The sequence below is a fragment of the Manis javanica genome, chromosome 12 (genome assembly GCF_040802235.1).
Source record: "Manis javanica isolate MJ-LG chromosome 12, MJ_LKY, whole genome shotgun sequence".
Classification (NCBI taxonomy): domain Eukaryota; kingdom Metazoa; phylum Chordata; class Mammalia; order Pholidota; family Manidae; genus Manis; species Manis javanica.
Window position 1 is genome coordinate 93,612,557 of NC_133167.1, and position 24,569 is coordinate 93,637,125.

The 24,569-nt window shown below is 42.0% G+C and overlaps 1 long non-coding RNA gene across 1 annotated transcript; it reads left to right on the forward strand.

Annotated features, from left to right (window-relative positions):
- Positions 1-1,503: 1,503 nt before the first annotated feature.
- On the forward strand, positions 1,504-20,209 carry LOC140845224 (uncharacterized). Its single transcript, XR_012123998.1, has 3 exons — positions 1,504-4,058; positions 12,394-12,464; positions 13,552-20,209. It is a non-coding gene; the product is annotated as an uncharacterized lncRNA (long non-coding RNA).
- Positions 20,210-24,569: the final 4,360 nt, after the last annotated feature.

The window sequence follows — 24,569 nt, forward strand, 5'->3', positions numbered from 1 at the left end:
TGCTGTTCTCATTCATGCTCAGTACGTTCAGTACATGACACGTTTTTGTTCTCCTCTCTAGTGATGGCTGTAGTCTTGCTTCACCTATTTTCCATGTAACCTCTGGGTGACCTTTAATGAGAGCCTTACCTATCTAGCACTTTATCTGGTCAACATTCCTCGCATGGTTATCATACCTATCTCTCTTGATTCACAGTCAGATCAACTAACAGAGTAGGTATTTAAGCCCTGAAATCAATCTCTCCAGATTCTTAATCATTTGACTTTGCTGGGTCCACTTCCTTCCCATTGCAGGCACAAGCCTTTGTAACCGGACCTCAACCTCAGCTGCCCAGGGGACAGTTTTGCAGACTCAACTGCGAGGTGCCTGAGTCTCAGCCCTGATGAGGACCTGGATATCTTTATGTGTGTGGACATGCTGTCACTTGCAGCCAAGCAAAGAAGGGTTATAAACTCAAGCAGCTTCAGCTGTCCACTCAATGTATAGCCAGAGAATCTTTTCCTGTGCACCCAGTGCCCACTATTTCAGCCATGTTGACAGATAATTACGGGAAGAAATGCAAAGCCCATTCATTGCCATGTAATTGCCACAGCATGTAATCTGAAGCCAGCCCAGCACATCAGTGAGAGGAACGTATGTGAATGGCAGAAATGTCAAAGGGGAAGAAGGCCAACAATGGCATCCTTTCCCCAGTGTGAAATGTAGGCCATCAGCTTGCAAAGCCCCGCAGGCTGCCTGAGAGCACCTGCACATGGAGTCAGGATCTCCCTTGAGCTGAAATTTCTATGAGGCCAGTCTAGACCTTCTGGGAGTCAAACTCTTTCAGCCACTTAATGTAATGCACCCACCCCTGCAGTGGTCAGTGGCATCACTACTGTCATTGGCACAGCCTGAGGTAAAGAAAGTAGGAGTTGCGGCCAGCGCCACTCAGTGGTCTGGGCAATGTGAGCACTGAGGCTTACCCAGGTGCCAGGACTGGGCTGCATGCTTTAGGTGCAGTCGCCCCCTGAATAACTTGAATGATGCTATGATGTAGACGATCACAATTTTTCTGATGAATAAATAGAGATTATAAGAAGAGATTTTCATGATCATTTTGCTATTAAGCAGCACAGTGAGGGTTTAAGGCCAGCCCTGCCTGACAGCAGATCCTGAGAATCAGGAAGGAGGCTGCAGGGGATGGTTTTATCCCAACCAACCTACATGGCCTCAGTGACAGGGACTGATCTGGCTTTATTTCCAGAGCTTTGGAAGCAACTCTTCAACCTTCCTGCAAGCTCTGCCCAGTGGAGGAACTGGTATCCTCATGCCATTTTTCTGCCTCCTCACATATACTTATTAAACATGTAAAAGTATGTTTTAAAGGAGTTTAAAGCATGACACTCATAGAAGTATAGAATATATGTCAAAAATGTATCCAACTATTGAGGGAGGTAGCATGGTAAAGCTGGTTCCAAATGCATTTTGAAGAACTAGATATCTATAGCTATTTTGGAAAAAAAGGAATATGATGAAGAGATTAGATACAACACTGGCTAGAGTCTTAGAGGAAATAAAATCATGACCTTGAGTTTATCTTCTCTAACAAATAGAAATCTAGAGAGCAACATGGAACCTCATGGTAGTATCTGGTCCTGATCAAATAGTTAATGGCAAAGCCAGACGCAGGTACATTTTGTTTGGTCAGTGGGGCTCCCAAACTTTACTGCACATGAGGACCACTTGGGGAGATTTAAAAAATTCTGATGTTTTTTAACCTGGTCCCACCTGTGTTAGTTTCTCATAGTAATAAATTACCAGAAACATAGAGGCTTAAATCAACACTTCATTCTCTTACAATTCTGGAGGTCAGAGTCTAGAATGGGTTCACCGGGCTGTGTTCCTTCTGGCTCTAGGGGAGAAGCCATTCTTTGCCATTTCCAGGTTTAGAGGCCGCCTATTCCTTGGCTTGTGGCCCCTTCCTCCATCTTCAAACCTGCTGCAGAGGGTCCTCTTGACCTTCTCCGACCTCTGCTTCCATCTTCTCTTTCTGATGCTGATCTTCCTGCCTCCCTTTCTTAGGTGCGTGTGACTACACTGCATGTCCCTGGATAACAGGGCACTCTTCCTGTCTCAAGATCTTGAACTCAATCACATGTGCAAAATTTTTGACCATGTAAGGCAATACATTCACAGGTTCTGAGGACTGGGTCATGGACATCTTTGGGGGGGCCTTAGCTGGCCCACCATATCACCCCTTATCAGTTAATCAGAATGTCCAGGAGGAACCAGGCATCTGTATTTTTTGAGGATCCACAGGTATTTCCAAGGTGATGAGAAGCTTAAAACTTATTGCCCTAAATAATTAAAGACCTTTGGGTGACCGTGTTAAATAATGCTCCAAAATGACATGGTGAGTGTATGTGCTTGACTTGGGTTTATTTCTAAGTTTGGAATAATTTTTCTCAACAAACTAAAAAAGTATCAACTAATTCTCGAATTATAACAGGTCTCCTTGATTCACATCTGCAATCACTTACTTCTTTGTCTGTCTGGCCTTGAACTAGATGCTGTTCTCACCAACTCTATAAAACCTAGCAGGCCACTGCTGCCGTTCACCTTCTGCAAAATGGAGTAAATGCAACTCCTTTCTGTCAGAATGGTGGTGTCAGTGGAGGGAGGTGTAAGCGGTGTGACTGAAATGCCATCTGTAAACATGACTGCTGCACAAGCCTGTGGTCAGCTGCCGGAGAATGGGCCAGTGTCAGGTTTCCACAGCCAAGAATCATGCCTTGTGGACAACAGAAGACTGAGGCTTATAAATGCTGTTCAGATAACTAAAATGAAAACAGCATACATGCTTGCACACCCACCCATCTGTCCTGCAACTATGTCTAACGGCTGAGAGCAAACAGAGGGGAGCTGTGGAAGCAGTTCGTGGTGAGATACCTGGAACCTTGGGGAAGCTCCAAAGACATAAAATCTCTGGCTGTAAACCTATCATCAACCTGAGTTTACTGCATTTCACCCAGGGATGATCCCAGGGCCTCAGGGTAAACTTATCACATGGAGAAATTGGTGCTGATTTTCAACACAAACACCTACACTTGAGTTCATTATAGTAGCTCTTGTCTTTTAATTGAAATGACAGGATGTTCCCAAGGTTTGTGACAACGTGCAGAATATGCCTGGAGACTCTGAAAGATCTCAAGAATGCTCTTAAGGAAGAGCAAGGTTAGACTCTTAGGGTCCATCTTATAGGCATTTTGGAAAAAATGGGATTCTAGAATAAGAATCCTATGTTAGATACAAAACTGGTTAATGTCCTATAGGGCAATAAAAACATGACCTTGTGGTTATCTTCTCTATCACATAGAAATCTACATAATAATATAGCCTCCCTGCTTCATGTAAAATTCTCATCTGTGGGTTATTCTCCCTGTAGACACAAGACTCAATCTGGTTGACAAGTTTCATCAAGTCCTTGTCACTAGACAAGATGGATAATCCAAATTAAATGTACCATGGATCAAGTTTCCTAAAGCACTGGCTTTCAAATCTCCTTCAAATAGCAGAACTGATTTTTCAAATGAAATCATATGCCAAAACGTGTATTATAAAATGTTAAAACTGCTATCTCAACAGTTGGCACCATTATGCTTCTTAGAAAAGTTGCTTCCAATGATCTGCCAATTCCATGTTCGTGAATTCACCTGCTTGCTAAAATGTATTTATAGCTCTAAAATCAATAGCTGGAATGCCCTCGCGGTCCTTCTCAGATGTCTGCAGGGCAGCGGAAGAATGAAGTCACCCGATACGTGCGCTCCCAGCTGAGACGGAACAAGGCCATGCTCTGCCTTCTTATTTTGGCTCTGATACGATCAACAAGGTGTCCTTTTAGAGGGCTAGTTAGTGCTCCTCGCCTGCTTTTTTTTTGCATTTTTGTGCTTTTTGTTGGGGATTTTGCTGTTTAAAATGGCCCCCAAGCATAGTGCTCAAGTGCTGTCTGTTCCTAGACCCAAGAAGCCTGTGACGTGCCTCACAGAGAAAATATATGTTAGACAAGCTTCCTTCAGACGTAAGTTACAGTGCTGCTGGCCATGAGTTCAATAGTTAATGAACTGTTAATGAAGCATTGGCATCGCTTATGTGGTGTCTTTACAGACACACACATAAAACAAAGTTATATATTGACTGGTTGACAAATGTGTGGCCAGAGGCTTGCAGGAACCTGGCCCTGTATTTCTCCTAGGAGCAGTGGTTCAGAGCTCATCAATACTGACTTTGCGATGATTTTATAGAATATAACTACTGGGAATGACAAGAATCAATTGTATCTTTGGAAAAATATCTAGATGATGTGTGCCATCAGTTTGGTGGTGAAACTCTAGGGCCGCAGGCAGAAATGCCTGTGTTCCTACAGGACTGGAGTAGACAGGGGGAAGAAGGGAGGAAAGAGAAGGGAAGGAGAGGAGAGAGGAGCTGTTGGTGGGAAGGGACATGATTTCAGTAAAGGGGCTGCTTCAGCAAAGGGCCAGGAGAGCAGATCCCAGCAACAGGGAGACCAAAATGGTGTTTCAAAAACAGGAATGTCTGATATAGAGTTTCAGGATTTCTTGCTGCTATATTGGGTACACTCTTACCTCTCCTTGTGATTTCCAGCTCTTTTTAAAAATCTGCTGTGCTCACATGTGCTTCTCATGGCTGAGGCTTTGGGTTTATTTCTGTTTATTTTTTCCCCATGGAAATCAGAGGAGTAGCTTACTTTCCTGCCTTCAGCAAAATGATGCAGAACTTTGTAAGGAGGCAGGATCTTACTCAGCAGGGAGAACCACAATACTGCAAATCCTCCAGGGATCTGAACACATCTAGGGGAGGACTTTGCAGAGTTGAAGGCTTTGGAATCGAAAGCCCCTTGCCTAAGGAGTTAGGCAATCTTACCTAACTCTCAAAGGGCCGGGAGGGCCCAGAGGACACCATGGAGCTGTTCTGCCTGAAGCAGGGCAGGATGCAGAGCCTTGCTTGAGGGCCCTTTCCCTTGCCAGCCTCCTTGACTCCACAGAACAGAGAATACATAAGATATACCAGGCTAAAAAGCACCATTCTTTCTTGGGCCTGGGCCTAGTATGCTCCCCAACTATGGCCCTAGAAAAGATCACCCAGGAGTTAACCTGCCTGCTCTTAGTTGGCTTTTCACAAGGCTCACAGATTGTGCCCGGAGCACAGAGGGAGAGCTGAGGACTGGCCTGGGGTTGGAACGGCTCAGAGCTCTCTGGGGCAAAATGGTAGCGGCCAAGCCCAAACCTGTCACTTGTCTTCATGCTTCCCTATGGAATTCTGCTAGCAGTTAGGCTCCCACTGACCTGGCTCCTTTCCTGGTGGATGGAGCTTTTAATCAAATGAAACCAGCCTCTTGAACATTCCAGCAAACTTGAGCAGGCAGTGATTTCCCCTGACTCCATGCACGTGCCAGAAACGCTCCTGCCACTTAAATCTGCAGTTTCTCAGCTGTGGGGTAGGCGGCGGGAGTGCTGATGAAGTGGGCCGGGAGACCCAGCATTCCTCGGGACCCTCCACAGCCAGAAGAGGGGAGAGAAACAGAAGGAGGTGGCTGCTGCTCCTGCGGCACCTGCTTACCCAGGAGGAAAGGATGTGCGCAGCAGCCCGTAGTTCTCCGGGGTCTGCTGGTCCCTTCGCTTCTGCTCTGTGGTCTGGGAGCCAATGCCCAGGGACCTCCTTGTTCTGTCTCCTGAGCCCTGGGTGTACACTGGCTGCAGTAAGATGCCCAAATCACAAACATGTTTGCATTCCCTTGTCTCATGCTTTTCCCTTACTAATTTTGTCAAGGCTGGTAACCTGTTTTCTCCTTTTGGCTTATGAACTAACAGATTAGTGAGTTTAAAGCTCTTTGACAAGGAAGATATACTTGCTACACATAAATGTGTTGGATGTAGGCAACAATAAAAAAGAAAAAAAGATCATTATTAAAAATGTGGTGGTAAGATAGTAAGGTCTGAGTCTTCCTACAGATATTCAGGAAGGTGGAATGTCTGTCTTTCAGTAATAGGAACTGTACAGACAATACGGTAAACTATTTGGTCGGTTCTATAAAATATCTATTAGACCACTTGCTTTACTCAGAAGACTGCTTAATTCAGACAAAATAGTCTGACTAGTAGACCAAAATGAACACAGACTGGAAGTGACCCTGATTCTTAATATCAATATATAGTTTAGTTAAAGGATTTCACACTAAAATGTGAATGTCTCTCTTACCCATCCCAGCCCCATATGACTGTGTGTGTGAGATGGGAGTCGGGTGGGGAAGGGGTGTTAGGACAGGTCCGGCAGCCACAGTAGCCTGGTAACAGGTGCAATTAGCTTCTCATGTGTAGGGAAACAGTAGGTTGGGAGGCCAGGCTCAATAGGACCAGGGGCAGGAACGCTGAGCCCATCACCCTGCAGGAAATGAACTTGCTTTTCATGGGTCTCAGGTCCTATCTGGTTGAGTAGATTCTGGCAAGGTAGATGAAGGCATCTGTGGGATTCCTCACTGTTTTCTTCAAACACACTGTTTTCGGTCAGAACTTTTCATCTAACAAAGCCTCATTAAGTACATACCATTGCCACGCACTGTGTGGTCCAGAGTGGCCTGTCTGCTTTGGGATCACACTGGCTTGGCTGCCTGCCTGTGTACACAGGGCCAGGTTCGCTGAACAGAGCAGGGGTCTTTGGTGTCTTGGTCACATCTTCTGGAACTCAATCAGGACACCAGAGCTGCTTCCTAACAGAGATGAGTAAATTCTCCTCCCTCTCTGTTCATGACCCATCAGGGCTGCAGACCTGGGATCACCAACTGTCCCTCAAGACTTTAGATCATTTTTCATCACTTTGCCTGAACTATTGCTATTTCTAGGCTCCCTGCCGCCCATCTCCAATACAGCCTACACACTACTGTCAGATTCCTCATCCTTAAACATGGCTTTGATCCTCATTCCTCCCCTGCCTGAAAAGCTTCAAATAGTTCCCACTGCCTACAGAGTAAAGGCGACACTGCTTAGGCTGCCACTGCAGGCTCCTACCATATGGCCCCAGCCTGCTGTTTTCACGCCCATCTCCCACTCTCCTAAATGCACCTTTCTCTTCAGTCAGCTCCCTGAAGGATGCCGGAACATGCTGGCCCACCCTTCCCCTGCACCTTTGCTGGCAAACGGCTCCTCCAGTACTGGGATGTCTCCCACACTCCACTCTGTCTCTGTAAAAATCCTCCCCATTCTTTAAGAACCAGCCAAATAATTCTTAATTAGGTCATCCCAGAGTGACATCTTCCTTGTTTGAAATTTACTAAGTCAGTTATAGGCATTCATTTGGTGTCCCTGATTCTTTCCAAATGCATCCCACCAATAAGACATCGGTGAGTGGGTGCTGGCAATGCAGGGCCATGGCAATGACATATTCGTAGGGCTGCTCCCCTGTTCCCTTTTAAATGGCAGGCATGATCTGGAGCAGGCAGCAGAGGAGGAATAGGAAAGTTCCAAGGGAAGAAATACCTGACATTTATCCAACAGAAAGTAAGTTTCATAAGTGGCAAAGCTGTTTTCTGTAGCAAATGGAATTCGTCACTGTTTTCTGTCAAATTCACTTTTTTCCTGAAGCACAGGGTTTGATGTTACATCTCTCTTTAAAGCTGATGCTGTTGTCTTCATCTCAACCCCTTTGGGTGCATGCTTCTGCCCTGTGTTCTGATCAGCAGTCATAGACCTCACTGAGTCATTCACACACACTTGCCCAGGTACCCCCAACCAGGCCCTATTTGCACAGCATGGCCAGTGTTCAGACACTGTGACAGAACATGAGCCTAAGTGGCTGCTGCTCCCTGACTCCAGCCTATGACCTTGACTTCATCAATACATTAGCCTATATAAATGAGCCAGGCAGCTGCAGAGCAATGTGGCATTGATATAGAATAAAGCCTTTATATATTGTGAAGAGAGATTCTGTTCTTCCTAGCACCAAGGCATGAGGTATGAGAAACCCTCTTGAATTGAATTCTGAGAAGCTGCTAGCTATGATAAAAGGTCCCTTGACTACAAGTTTGAATGCCTGCTGTCTGATCCTCCATTAATGTCTGATATGACTGGTAAAGTATTTTGTTTTTGGTGGTGGTTTCTTCATCAGTAAATGAAAGGTTTTTCTTAATCTCTTGGGCTTTTTCAAGCTCTGGGATTCCATGCATCTGAATCATCTTTGTGCCCAAGACTGAACTAAATGACCTCTTAAGATGTCTTCCAACATTGTGATCCCTAAGAATTGCTATGATTGCTGCTACACAAAGAACATGCATTTGTGGAAATATATTTTTTTTCACAGTTTTTTGTTTGTCCATTTGTTTACTCCGACATGGCATGTAAAGTTTTCCAAAATTGCTGGTTCTGCTGGTATCAATCAAGATTCTTGATTGCAAGCAACAGAAATCAAGTCTGGTTAACTTAATATGAAGAGGAATCCAGTGGAAGATTCCTGAGATCTCACAGATTCAGCTCTGTGGACTGAAAACCAGGATAACACAAAGGGCTGGCAATGAAGAGACTGAGTCCACTGTTTATGTTCGACCACTGCCGACCTTGAGGTCCCCACCCTTCTTCCTTGCCTGTTCCATATCTAGGCAACCAACTTAAGAAGACCTGTGGGTGTTTCTATGCCTCTGTGGTCAGCCAGGAATCTCAAACAGTGTGGCCTCTGGCTCAGTGCATGGTCCCAACCCAGCTCTACCCATCACCCACAATAAAAGCTCAAAGCCCCATCTCCATCCCAACCCTCCTGGTCAACTCCCTCAACAAACCCAGAGTGAAATTTCTTTTCCTGAGAAACCCCAGCTTGTTGCGAATACTAAATACATTTTATTCATACTCCTTTGTGATGTGTTGTGTCATCACTCTTGACATACAAAGAAATTCCTTGGTGGGCAATCATGCTCACCTCTGGGTGGACTGATTAAAGCAGAAACAGGGAAAACCGGATGGCTGGACCAGAACAGGTATCATGATTTCCTTCTATTTTTTATCCACAAGTATACACAATTGTACATGTTTTAACCATATCATATGTGGGCATCTTTTCATTTTTCAAATTTAGTGTTATGATAAATAATTTTCACATTTTCACCTAGTATTCATATTTTAGTGGCTACTTACTATTTTACTAAGTTACATGTCACAACACATATTTTTCCACTTTTCTTGTTCTTAAAAATAATAAAAGATTTGTGCCTATTTTTTTTTTCATTTTTTCATTTTTTTTCTTAGGATAATTCCTAAGGATAATTTTTGCCTTAGGACAGTATCTATCATTATAATTACTTAGTCAAATGTTAAGAACATTTTTATTTGTTACAGATTTTTTTCTGCAAATATCCTATCAATTTAAACTGTTAAAAGCAATGTCTGAACCTGTCAGTTCCTAAATAGCCTTGCCAAAATTTGGATTTAATACATTTTATTTATTTAGCCAGTTTAATGATATAATATTATTTTAATTACCAGTAAGTTTAAATACTTCTCAAGCTTATCTCTTTTACTTTCTCTTAGAAGTGTTATTAATTGCAGAATATTTAAAAGTGTTTTTCTATTAAAGTAGCATTTGTTGAATGTAGAAAACCATGAAAAAGAAGAGAAAATAATCCATAATCCCAGCACTGAGAACTAAGCTAAACGTCTTAGGAAATTGCTGCGATGCTGTAGCTATACTTTGAATCCTTTCTTTCCTACAGCATCATTTGCCCATATCTTAAATGAGGTAGGTTAATTTATGGTATTTTGAATGTGTCTCTAAAAATTAGGATGACAGAGTGAAAGTAGGGTACCCAAATCGGTTTCCAGAAAAGCCTGGGCCAGAGTTCATGGTACCACTCACAACTTCTGAGTTGAGTTGTAAAGATTTCTGGGTTGTGAGAGCTGACAGTCTCAGATGCAGTTAAGCACAAGCCAAGAACCTTGATGATGACCTGTTTCCTGGTTCTTAAACTTGTATTCCAAGACCCTTAATATAAAGCTAGAGAGTGCTGTCTGTAGGTTAGCAATGTCCTACTGTTTCTGTTTTCTGTTGCTCATATATATATATATATATATATATATATTGTTGTTATCATTAATCTACAATTACATGCAGAACATTATGTTTACTAGAGTCCCCCCTTCACCAAGTCTCCCCTACAATCCCCATTACAGTCACTGTCCATCAGCGTAGTAAGCTGTTATAGAATCACTACTTTTCTTCTCTGGGTTGAACAGCCCTCCCCATGCCCCCCCCACATTATATATGCTAATCGTAATGCCCCCTTTCTTTTTCCCCACCCTTATCCCTCCCTTCCCTACCCATCCTCCCCAGTCCCTTTCCCTTTGGTAACTGTTAGTCCATTCTTGGGTTCTGTGATTCTGCTGCTGTTTTGTTCCTTCAGTTTTTCTTTGTTCTTATGCTCCACATATGAGTGAAATCATTTGATACTTGTCTTTCTCCGCCTGGCTTATTTCACTGAGCATAATACCCTCTAGCTCCATCCACGTTGTTGCAAATAGTAGGATTTGTTTTCTTTTTATGGCTGCATAATATTCCATTGTGTATATGTACCACATCTTCTTTATCCATTCATCTACTGATGGACATTAAGGTTGCTTACATTTCTTGGCTATTGTAAATAGTGCTGCAATAAACATAGGGGTGCATCTGTCTTTTTCAAACTGGGCTGCTGCATTCTTAGGATAAATTCTTAGAAGTGGAATTCCTGGGTCAAATGGTATTTCTATTTTGAGCTTTTTGAGGAACCTCCATACTGCTTTCCACAATGGTTGAACTAGTTTACATTCCCACCAGCAGTGTAGGAGGGTTCCTCTTTCTCCACAACCTCACCAACATTTGTTGTTGTTTGTCTTTTGGATGGTAGCCATCCTTACTGGTGTGAGGTGATATCTCATTGTGGTTTTAATTTGCATTTATCTGATGACTAGCGATGTGGAGCATCTTTTCATGTGTCTGTTGGCCATCTGAATTTCTTCTTTGGAGAACCGTCTATTCAGCTCCTCTGCCCATTTTTTAATTGGATTATTTGCTTTTTGTTTGTTGAGGTGCGTGAGCTCTTTATATATTTTGGATGTCAACCCTTTATCGGATCTGTCATTTATGAATATATTCTCCCATACTGTAGGGTACCTTTTTGTTCTATTGATGGTGTCCTTTGCTGTACAGAAGGTTTTCAGCTTGATATAGTCCCACTTGTTCATTTTTGCTTTTGTTTCCCTTGCCCGGGGAGATATGTTCATGAAGTAGTCACTCATGTTTATGTCCAAGAGATTTTTGCCTATGTTTTTTTCTAAGAGTTTTATGGTTTCATGACTTACATTCAGGTCTTTGATCCATTTCAAATTTACTTTTGTGTATGGGGTTAGACAGTGATCCAGTTTCACTCTCTTACATGTAGCTGTCCAGTTTTGCCAGCACCATCTGTTGAAGAGACAGTCATTTCCCCATTGTATGTCCATGGCTCCTTTATCGTATATTAATTGACCATATATGTTTGGGTTAATGTCTGGAGTCTCTATTCTGTTCCACTGGTCTGTGGCTCTGTTCTTGTGCCAGTACCAAATTGTCTTGATTACTGTGGCTTTGTAGTGGAGCTTGAAGTTGGGGAGCGAGATCCCCCCTACTTTATTCTTCCTTCTCAGGATTGCTTTGGCTATTCAGGGTTTTTGGTGTTTCCATATGAATTTTTGAACTATTTGTTCCAGGTCGTTGAAGAATGCTGTTGATAATTTGATAGGGATTGCATCAAATATGCATATTGCTTTGGGGCTCATTTATATTTTTAACATCAATTTATCCTTTTATCAACTGCAATTGATAAGGTTAAAAACTAGTTTAACAAGAGACTTCACATTTGGGGTTTGCTATTAGGCATTTTCAGTTTGGTGACTATTTTCATAGCTAACGGTCACACTGAATTCAACAGATGATTAATCCTTTAAAGATTTAATTAGCACTAACAGAGACTTTTGACCAATAGCTGATATATAAGGTTGTCTTAAAACTTATGAACCTATCCCAGCCTTCATTTCATAATTGTTGAATTGAATTATATTTATGTGTAGACCATTTTTAAAAACAATTTACAAGAGTCCGAGTTTCCTTGACATTGGAGGAAGCATTTACCTTCAGTAATGTGAGCATCCCCTCTATCTCTTGGAGGAAGTGTACCCTTTTGAGCGGCCTGAGGATAAACTCAAGGTCTAAAGTTATATTCTGTGAAACATTTCTCTAGTCTTTCAAAAAGCCTTCACTGTTTGTGGATGCCCATGTATTTTAGGGATTTCTTTCACAGTTATATTCATGCCCTTTAAAAATTTTTTTCCATGGCATTTCAGCTGAAGTTGAAGACTTGGGAGTTATCTGAAGGCAGAATTCACTATGGAGTCAGCATTCCTCACATCTAGGGGTAAGTGACCTTATGGTAGGTCCCACTATATCCTTTTATAATTGAAGAGGTGACATTTCTCACATGAGGCCCTGAGAAACTGTATAGAGATTTCAAGCTGATTATTTAGTTTCCCAATCATCTCAAGCTTTGAAATACTGAAAGATACTTATAAGTACCATGGGCTGAAACTCCTACCATCCTTTGCAGTGCTCCGAAGGGTCATTTTTAACTGCTACCTTTACCAGCCAAGTTTCTATTTCAAACCCCAAAATAGTTTGGACTGCTTCCATACCACCACTTAACATTTCTAACGGTAGAGTAGTTCACAGGCTTACCAGCACGTGCCCACCAGCTTTGCCAAGGCTCCAGTGACCCCATACTAATGCTTAGCTTAGATAACCTTTCTTCCTCCCTGGGAGGCTATGATACAGACTTGACTTCTAGTAATACTGTGAAACTGCATGCCAATCACCTTTCGATATTATCTCAGTCTTCATGATACTGGCTCATAAATTTAGTAACTGTTTTAATTTGTCAAAGCAAAAACATATGCTGAAAATATAATTGTGCTACTGGCCTAGCTTTGAAGCCTAGCTTAGCCATCTCAAAGGCCCGGCTTCCTCATCAGAAAATAGGGGCATTACGTACCTCCTTCCATGGTTGTCTGGAGCATCAAATAAGACAGCGTAGGTAATAGTGTTGGTTTCCCCTTTCCCTTCCCTCTGGTTGTAGGACCCTTTATTTTAAATGGAGAATTTAATTACCCAAAGAACTCATTCCCTAAGCCTTCCTTGTCTAGTTGGGTCTAACCCTGTCCTGCTCCTCTGAGAGTTGACAACCTTGCAGTTCCCTTCTTACCTGGAACTACAAGAAGAGCACAGAAATGATTTCACTTCAGGTACATGACCGTGTGGCAGGGAGCTAGCCAAATTGTCACACAATGAGACAGTGAGCTGATTGCATAAATGCTTGTGATTTCCTAAATCTCTGTGTGAGTGAAGAAAGTCCATGTATTCAAAAGATCCCTGGTGCTATCAGAGCCCCTGCTCCCCTTCCCCTGTTCTTGAGCTGAACAAATGTCATAAAAAATCCCATTATGCCCCAGTCTCCAGATGCCTGCAGAGAACTGGAAAGAGACACTGGTGCTTACAGTCACAGGCAGGAAAGAGCCTGGCCCCGCCTGGAACCGCCTACTGTGCCAACTGAGCAAGCAAGGCCTTGGAGGAAGTCTGGGCATGCTGTGAGAAGAGATAAATAGCCAACACCTTTGCTATTTTCCTCTCAGCAAGAGCTAAGAAGACCACCTAGCCTTCGGCTTCGTTATGGGCAGCTCAGGCCCCAACTGCTTCTCAAGTCCTGCAAATCCAGGCTGTTTGGCCTGGCAAAGGAGTCCTGCAACCACAGACCTCGGCCTTGCCAGTCACCATACTGCTCTGCCTACAAGCAACTGATGCACTTCTCCAGGGGCTGGCAAATGATGGCTCCTGGGCCAAATATTGCCAGCTGCCTGGTTTGGAAATAAAATGTTACTGGCACATTGCAAATGGCTGCTTTCTTCTTACACCAACAGAACTGAGTCTGTCAGGAGTGTCAGACCACAAAGCCTGAAGTATTTACTAGCCGGCCCTTTACAGAAAAAGTGCTGCCTCATGCTCTGCTCACACTAGCCTGCTTGCCTTTCCCTGCAGAGGTGGAGCTTTTCCAGACTCTGCCCTGTTCTAGGTTTCTCTAGGAAAGTTTTCCCTGGGTTTGTCCACGTGGCTGACTCTTTTTCCTCCTTTAAGTCTCACTGAAGGCATCAGTTGCTCCAGAAAGGTTTCTGTGGACCCCAGATTTGAACTAGTGCTCTTAAGGGATAAAGATTACTGGTGATTAACTTAACGGTTTCAGTTAAGTTAATCTGCCTGATGCAAAACAGGTACCCAGTAAAGTTTGCTGGGTTTGTGCAACTAGATGTGCCCTGTTACATCATGCTGCCATCAAGAGCAGGAGAATGATTGCCAATGGTGTAGGGATGGCTTGCTGAGAATCTTAGTGGCAAATCCATTGGGGCTTCACTATGACATAACCTGCTACCAAGCAATCTTGGACCCCATCCAAGGGAATGTAGTCACTGGTGTCAAAAAAGTCACATTCTTATTCTTGTTTTAGCTATCACAACCTCTCAAGAAGAACTTCATGGGTCTCCATGATAGAAAGGCCCCAGGACATTGACAGAAATATGGTGTATTCCCACTTCAGGAATGCCAAAGGCAAGTTTTCTCTTCGGCAACTCTGATTCTGAGAGCCCACTAGATGCCACTTGCCCTAACCCCCATTTCATACTCTGCGAAGGCGCCCTCTATTTTGGGTTGGATTGCCAGAAATACAGCTAATTTGCAAAATTAATTTCATGAGACATTCACCAGGCATGAGTTTCTCAGTGTAAAATGATGGAGCATTTATACATAAATATGACTGAGCACAACTCACCCAAGGGCTAAATGACCAGAAAAACTACCCTTAGCTAAAATGTACCTCATATCAGAGTAGGCAATTGCAGAAGGTTAGTTCATTATTTTAAAACCTAGTTCAATGATTGTCTGGAAAGCGACAATGAGAGAGATGAGAATTCATGCACGAGTATAGAAAATGATCTTGGAAGAGGTTAGATACAGCAATCAACTCTGTGATTGACTTGTGATCCAATCCTGATTATACCTTGGGATTCCTGCATTATGACTCATTCAAATTTAGCTTTTGAAGGAACTGTAATCTTTGATATGGAAGAAGATCTGGTCCTAGCAAGGAAGTGGGTGCTCTCACTCCAGATTAAGATGACGCCAGAGGCAGGATTTCATCTCTCTGGTGCTGCTCACTGCCAGCTATGCAGGCATGAAGTATCTATCACGTGGCCTATCCCTGCTGTTTTGCTCCCTTCTTCTGCTTTTTTTCTTTCCATTTCAGACACAGTGAATGCTAAAACTAGAAGAAAATTTATAGTTTGTCTAATTCAACGCTTTCATTTTACAGATGGAGGAAACAAGATTCAGAGGTAAACTGACTTGTCAGAGGTCCCTAGTCCATTTCAAGGTTAGGAGTTGGCCCCATATGCCCTGGCCCCTAAGACAGTATCCTCTTGATGCCATCGTACCCCTGACAAAAGGTTGGATTGGATCACTAAGGAGATGAAAAATAAGTCAATCAGAATTACTGATTTGAAGCAATGCGAATATATGTGATTGGCCAGGAGATTAATTTATTGACAGTACCTCCTGATTACTCCAGGATAACAGAGTTGGAAAAAAAATGTGGATTTCAATGATCTATGAAGACTAGATTATAGTGATTTAGTTCCAATGTATCCCCTAACATTTGTTTTCATCTCTGAAATTAAAGGCCCTCTATAAGAAAGCATGACCACTGATTATCAAAATAATGTAATATACTGATTTTAAGCTCAAGAATTTCTGAACATTGAAAAATGAAAGAAGTATAGCATCATTTGCCTTATTGTCTTTCTTAATTCAGGGTGGTATCAGACGAAAGAATCCATTCCCTTTCATTGCTGCTCACACTTTTTAAAAAAATTAATGGAATATTTTAATATAAGAAACTGTTAGCAGTAGACATTCTCATTAGGACTCCACAGAAAGAACACTGCTAAGAGAAGCCCCTCCAACAATCTGCATCTCTACAAAAGCATGTGCAACTTCCTAAAAGCTCTGATAGTCTGTACCCTGGTTTTCAACATGTCACACTTGAACTTGACAAATCACTGTCACTGGTGGGTAATCCTCTGAACTGGGGCAGCAGGATGTAATGGGGAACACTAGCAGGGACACATGTGGTTTGGGGGACTGAATTTTTATCCGTTATTGAAAAACGCTTTGGCAACAACAAGCTGTCTGTCCTACTGATAGCTGCTCCTTTTTCCTTCTTGTAACTCTGCAGAACGTTCTCAGTGTGATTTACAGCAAAGAGAGATGCAGATGACGGCTCACACAGATCCATAATGTTTAAATCATGGCAATAAAACTTGACAGATGGAAAGGTCAGGAGTTTGTCTTGACTATTACAATAGCTATCTAGCTGTTTCTGCCCCAGAATAAAGCTCCCTTCATTAATATTCTTGTGGGTTTCAGCAGACTTAACATTTCAGAGTGTACCTGAGCCCGAGGCACCTTTGCCCTTCCTCATCTTTGTCCTCATCATTCTTGATTATTAGAGAGTTTGAATACCTTGTTTCAAAGCCACATTGCAATTATTGGTCATTCATTGATTGACTGCGGGGCCATGGCTGACAGACAGTCCTACACAAAGCATTTGTACTAATTCTACTTTGGGTTCCCTTGTTTCGGATGCATTTGATTTGGGGAAGGTCATTTTACAGCTTTGGGCCTCTTAAAGGAGAGGGTTGTCCTAGATCACCTTTAAACTCCATCTAGTTGGTGCTGTCTTGAGGAGTACTCACTAGAGTGATGTACATTTCTATTATAATTCTAAAATATAGGTAAATATCTTACAGGGATTTTTGTGTCTGTATATAGGGGAGAGAGGTGAGGGAAATAAAATTGATTACATAAACACAATGCACAAGGAATGACAAAATCTATGGTGGAGATCTGGACGTGACAGGGAAAAAGAACTTTCTGTAAGAGTCAACAATTGGAGGAGGTGTTTGGAGCTGCCCGGGGAAGGCCTGAAGCCGCCAACAGCGCTCGATGCAGGTAGCTGTCTTCTCAGATGAAGGCCTGTTGGATCCCCCTTCCTGTCTTTCCTCTTACCTTGTTTTCTCCCACGTTTAAACAGGTGAAAGGGTGTGAGAGGAAATGAAGGGATGGTAACAAACTGGGGATTGGAGAGACCACAGGGAAGCACAATGCGAGTGAAGCCCTCCCCCCAGTTCTGTGCTGCATAGCAAGGCTAAATACCAGAATGGTAAGGTCCCGGTGCTTCCAGCTATTTCAGGACTTTGGCAGCCGACCCATAGGAAGGGTGGTCTGGTTTCCACAGATTCCACACAACAGACCATCCTGTATAAATATTTCCTGTGGTTCCTGTCTGACTTAGAGTCACTGCCTTGATGACTGAGTTTGACTGGGTGCTTTTCCATAGAGGCAGGTAAGGAAGAGAGAGCTTTAAGATTCTCTGTGCATTATCACACCGAAGTCTCACTCAATCCCTCGCACATCCCCACCTCAAACATCTAAACCAGCTGAACAAATCCACCCTATCTCCCACATAACCTACCCAAACAGTACAAAACAGAACACCCAAGCCATGTCAAAGAAAAGATCGTCCCATGACACCTCTCCCCTTTGTGAATTTAATACACTTTCACAAGATGTGAGCTCTTTTTTCCTCTCTAGGTCTTGTAAAGACTTCAAGTGGGATTCCTGGTAAAATACTCATTTTAATAAAATGTCATTAAATAAACAATTGAGATGTCCCATGCATTTTAAATCCATAACCAGTTATAAAATGCAGGGTGGCACCTACCTCTGATTTATCTCTAGAAAAACCAGAAAAATTTGGCTTAATTTGTGGTACAATGATTCTGATTGGACATGAAACTGAACTTTCTGTATAAAAGGTTAACTGGAAGCTGAACTAGTTCATTGAAGCTTGTCAGTCCTTTTTCTTCCCCTAGAAAAGTATAAGCAAAGAATAATCACCCACCCACTTCTCTGCCTGGAAACTAGTCATTCTTCTGGCATGTGTGGACTGACGGCCATGTTCCCGTCCCCACGGCCTTCCCCACAGCAGGAACTGCGGCTGACCACTGCAGAACCACTCAACCACACACCGGGGCCTGCTGAGGTCATTGGCAGAGCCTTCATCTTTCAGGAAAAAGTAGGGAATACGAGAGGAGGGCATGGGAGATGGTTATTTCTCTGGAGTCTTAGCTTAGAAAGAATGGAATCCCCTGGGCAAGACTGTTTATTTGTATTAATTCATCAGTCAACAAAGTGATGCAATATATAAGGTGTGGCAAACAAAGGCAACAGGAAATAAGACATGTTTCCTCTCTACCATCAAGGGTCACACACACACATTTCTAAAATTATAACCAGTAGTAAAAAGCAGCATATGTTACGGAGCAAAGGATTAGAACTAATCTGAAGGGAAGTGCTTTACGGATGAGGGAGGGGAAGGCTCAAACACTCGGCACTCCTTCGGGGCATGCCTAGGAGGAGCGCACCACAGACACTGTATCCTCCCAGACCCTTCCTCTCTTGCCTTTGGCTCTGGTTGGAGGAAAATACTTCATTTCCTACCCAGAAAAAAATATGGCTAAATTCTTTGCATCTTTGGATCCAAAATGTATGGTCAATTCATTCTCCATCCCTCCAAATCAGTAACTGCAGCTAACAGTTTTGTGAACTTCCTAGGCTCCTTAACGGCCATAGGCTGGCAAAAATTCCAGCAGATAAAAATGGTCAACACAGTTACAATTGGTATGTGAGACTCAACTGGTCAGAATAGACTTTTGCCATCAGGATGGAAGTCAGTCATGAGCAAACTAGTTGTGAATGAACCTCAACTTTCATATCTCAGGGATAAGGACTTGACAGGTTCTGTTTTTCTTTACTACCAAGGTCTGTACTGCATTTGTTTTTTAACTGAAGGTTGATTTACTCCCTCTTTAAGGAGAGATGCACATCAATCAGAAAGTTGATAGTGAATCTCCATTACCCTGACACCCTCCCCTCGGCCCCACCCCATCACTGAGGGCTTCCAGGCTTGAGGAAAGTTGACGTTAGAGGTCTCTTTAACAAGACCTTCCATTTTATTTCCCACAGACAGAAGAACCTGACTTCATCAGAGTCCATCTTGACAAACTCCTCCTAAGAAAGCATATGACCAACGGACTCCAAGATGCTTTGACTATTTGATATATTCAGACTTCCCCTTGCACAGATGGCCGCATCCCTGTTAACTACCCCCTTCTCAGTGTAAACCCTATGAATGAACTGTGCGGAAGTGCAGAACTGGTGTACCGAAGCATTTCCCTGGTCCCAGGCAGGCTGTGGTACTGGGAAGTGCTGTGGTCTGCGCTGCTCTGCGGTTGTTCTCCCTCTGCACAGACCCTGCTGCCTGCCGGATGACAGCTCCAGAAGGTAACTGAGCTCTTTTAAAACTATAACCAGCGGGGAAGCTTTAGGACAGCACTTGTGATTTGGGTTCCTTGAGGAACGGACCTCACGCCGTTAGTCAGTTTTTGTCTTTGCCTCTCTCTCTCTTTCTGTAGAATAACCAAAGCGCAAGCTTAGCAGTAACCCTTGTTCATCTCTTCTCTTTATCAGTATGCCTCCCACATCACAAATATAAACAGCCTGTGACTGATTTCATTTATAATCTGGGTTAAGCAGAATGTCTTACTGTATTGTTTATTTACTAACCTTGCTGTACTTTGCAAACTCAGTCAACCACAGCTAATTGCTACCTAAGAGAACAGTTTTCCAAAAGTACCCACTGATACACATACACCATATACAGAATTCAACTATTCAATTGAATATAATACACGCATACATTCATTTGTGCCAATCTAATCTCCATGTGGCTTTTAAATCTGACCTTGTCATTCACTCTTTGTATGAAATTATGGTCATACTTATTCTATTTGATATTGGAGCTAAGGATTGTGTCTTTCTTATGATAAGGCTGAAAGAAGGAGGTATTTGATAATAAGAAACAAAATCATACCCTTAAAGTTTACAGTGGTAACTAAATTCAAAACAATATCCTAAAAGATCAAAGCCATTTGTATTTTAGGGACTTACAATAACAACTGTTTAAGCTTAGAAAGTATTTAGCTAAAATATAAAGATGGCTTTTTAAAAAAGCATTAAAGTAGTTATGCAGTATTTCCATTATATTTCACCTCCTGCCTTTAACTTTAAATGAAATTGGATTTACTTTTTTAATATTAGATACTTACTTATACCATTGCGACTTACAAAAATTCTTATAATCCTTTATAAATGCACTGATGACAACTTAAGTGAAGCAAATGATTATTTTTTCTAGTAGTTTAAATATTTGCGTACTCTAGGATGTTTTCATTTCTTATGTCTCTATAGAACTTTTCATAAAGGGTCAAAAAGAATTTTGCAATCATATCTGGTGGCGAATGTGATCATGTCTTATGTAATGTAAATAAGTTATTTTTCCAAAGGCACTTGGAGTGGCAGAGTTAGAAGGAGTAAGGTTTTTCATTACAGAGTTTAAGTGCCTAGACGGGCTGATGGATTTCCAAACAAGTTTGTTTCTATTATGATGATGATTCAGTATTATTTCTCATAATCAAAATAAAAGCAAAACCAAAAAACCTCATTTCTATTTTGTGCCATCCATTCAAATCCACCACCAGGCCTTATTCTACCTCTTAAATATTTCTTGACACTATAAATGCTCAGCATTACGTGATGAGGAAGAAGCAGCAGCTTCTACTTTTTTCATGTGAGTTTAAGGTAGTTTCATTTGCCTCAAACAATCCATTCTATGTTCCTCCACATCTGTTACTTAGCTTGTAAAGCTAAAACAGATTTTATAAGGGAAGATGCTATTTTACAATCAGGACTTATGATCTTTATATTGCTTTTGATAAATATTGCCAGATTCCAATAAAGACTATACTCATTTGGTTATAATGGACAACAGCAGCCTTTAACCATAAACACATATATGATATGCATCAAGATCAAGTGAAAAAAACAGTAACTACTGGCAACCCCTTTCACCTCCCACTTCCTCTTATGGTTCAGTTCACCCAGGCACACTTGGCTGAATGACTAAGAGCACTGCTGAGTGGGAAAACTTGGCCCTCCTATATGCCTTATGATTTTCATAAAATTTATATAAATTGTTATTCCAAAATAGAACATGACTGCACATAAAACTTCATAACATAACGGAGAAAATGGTTTTATGCTAATTATTCTAATTTTGTGAAGAATTAACCCAAAACTGACCCATAGGTTATAGTACCAGTATACAGAAATGCTCTAATAAATAGGTGTAAACATTTCTCCATTAAATAAAAAATATTTGCTAAAATATGAGGCTAAGTTAGAGCAGTTCGGTGTGAGACAATTAGTGTCTGAACTAAGAACCAGGCAGTAGGAAATTAAAAGATTGATGGCAAAGATGTTGGAAAACACTCACCTGTTGTTGGTACTGAGAGACCTTGGCAGAGAAGAAAGAATAGAACGTGAGTCCTGATTTTTCAGTCTGTGTAACTATCACTGCCAAAGAAAAAGCCCAGGGTTCATGTGGTTTTGTGAGGAAAATTCATGAGTCTGGTTTAGACATACTGAGTTTGGCATCATGAGATAAAAGGAAAGCCTTAATAAGCAGGTGGAATTGCACACCAAACCTAGGGTCAGGTATTTACTGGATATGAAAAACTGGTAAATCATTTCTTGATGAAATTGGGCTCTGAGGATATCAAGGCCTGAGATCTGACTACATCAAACTCTCCTTGGAGAGCAGACACCACAAGGCATCCCTCTCTACATGCACACACACACACGCACGCATATATACACACACGCTTCAATGTTCTGAATTCTGAAAAACTAGTATATTCACTATGCTCAGTCCTGTCCCCACTTGAGACAGCATGTACAGTATTCAATGACATTCCTGGAAATTTAAGAATTCCTGATGGCTGCCATGGGACCAATAGAAGTCATCCCACTGCCCTCTGTAACTTCTAGTCCCTTTCACCTTCCAGGAAGTCTTTGAAGCTTCCTCTGTTTGGTTTATTTTTAGGTTCCCATACTGGTACCCATTGATGCTGGCAACTTGACCAAACTCAATGTCATAAGGCCCTACACTGTAGACACTGACCAGGTCATAGTGAGGAGCTGTGTGGCTGCCTATTCCAGGCCAGCTCCTCTGAATTCAGCATTCAGAAGGAATGACAGGGGATGAGAATGTGGAGGAGGGGCAGTGGGGATGACACATCTGCATCGGTGGAGCTTAGACTGATTCCTAAGTACTATCATGCACACAAGAATGCTTTCCCCCTCCATACTGTGTCTGTGAGGTAACAGAGCTATCTACTGAGGTCAAAGAGAGCCCAGGAAGCACATTCTAGTGGGCACAGCCTTACAGCAAAGAAGGCAGTGCCGGATGTCTGTGACCTACAGAATCTGAGATGGAAGAGGCCTGTCAGAATAGCTCTGGGAACCCTTGAAAGCCTGCTAAGAGGCTTTAAAAAGTGCACAGATTCCAAGCAATGAGTCTTCTTTTGTGACATCGTAATAATCAAATTAATATATCAGATCTGCTGACCGCAAGGATGGAATATATTCATCTTATTATCCTTTCTTTAATGCCATTCAGGCTGAATATTTCCTCTCCTTTGCTATTACTGGTATATGGGAATTTAAACTTTCTTCCCCTCATTTAACAAATTACATAGTAGATAAGGAGTAATAAGGACAAATGAAAAGTACAGAGTCTTGTATTATATCTACCAGTCAAGAAAGGTTGTTTCTTTATACCTTGATTTGAGTAATACATTTCCACTGGGGTCAGAAGGATAGGGAATTTTAAAAAATATAATAGAGCTCTTCCTCATCCCTTTCTTTTTCCTTCTGTTCTTGTGCAATTCAGCCTTAAAGTCATTAGGTAAGCTGTCTGTAGGTAGAGGAGCTGTGGGGTGGGGGCTCACAGTAGCCCATAATGGGGTGTCAAAGCTCAAATAGAGAGTGGCAACCTGGTATGGTGTGGAGACCAAGCAGGGTGAGGAGGGCAATCAGGAGGCGGGTAGTTCAGCACCAGAAGTCAGAGCATAAGCAGGAGAGAAGGGAGTCCCCAAGAGTGAGGGGAACCTGGCATGGGTGTAAGGGCCCAAGAGGGAGAGTAAGCAGTCTTCAGTAATTAGAGAGGAGTTGTCAGCAATAACTGAAACTGTGTACATACAGGGAGACTGATCACATATATAAATAGTTAAAATAATGACACCCCTGTTTCTTACCGCAAGAGAAGGGCATTATAAACATAGAAAGGAAGAAAACAAAATGAATCCTGTGGTGTTGGATTGGAATTAGAGAAATCAGGATGAACTCATCGCTTTCCATATACAAGATAGGTACAGAAATAAACATAGAGGTCATTGTCTGTGATTATGTGTGCTCCTAGCTCTGTCCACTGGGAGGACCTGGGACCATGATACCGCAATAGCAATGAGCATCCTTAGTACTCAGATCTTGGCTTCTAGACACCACTTTCCATTAAAACAAGTAAGGGCTGGTTCCAAGGCTAAGGCAGGGTAAATACGCATTGAGTCTAAAATGTACCACAAAGCAAAGAAATGCTCAAACAATGACTGGACATTAAGAGGACCCAGAAGCCAGCTTGAATAGGCTCCTACTGGCCACATCAGACATAATTTGAACATCAAAATAAGTAATGATGTAACAGGTTATAACAAATTGAATAAAATAAGAAACAATGAGTTCATATTGATATAAATAAGTGAATGAATACATTGAATGTTTGAGGGGGGCCCAAGCAATTACACAGTTTCAAAGTACTTCCCCCCAAAATACTAACTTCAAAGGGGAAGAGAGTAACTTTACAGTGGAGAAGCCAGGGACTATCAGAGTGAATGTCACTATAGCAGGACAAATTGAAATTGCATGCCACCTGATAGGATGAAATGAGAAAGTCACTGCATCACTTCCGTGGTGTTCCTGCCAAAGATGCATAACTGGAATCTAATCACAAGGAAATCTCAGACAAACCCAAACAGAAGGAGATTCTACAAAATAACTGGCATGTAATCAGAATGTCAAGGTCATGAAAATCAAGGAAAGATGGAAGGAAACCAAAGAAACATGACAACTAAATGCATAATGTGATTCAGAACTGTGTCCTTTTACTATAAAGGGCATTGTTGGGAGGACTGGAGAAACTTGGGTAGAGTCCAAGGATTAGATAGGAGTTTTGTATCAAAAGAATTTCCTTAATTTGGTGGTTTTATTATAGCTACATAGGAGGATGTCTTTGTCTGCAGAAATAGACACTACATTATCTGGCAGTGACTTAGTGCTAAGTCTGAAATTTTCCCTCAAATGGTTCAGGAAAAAAAGTTATTTGTACTTTATTTCTACCTTTTATAGA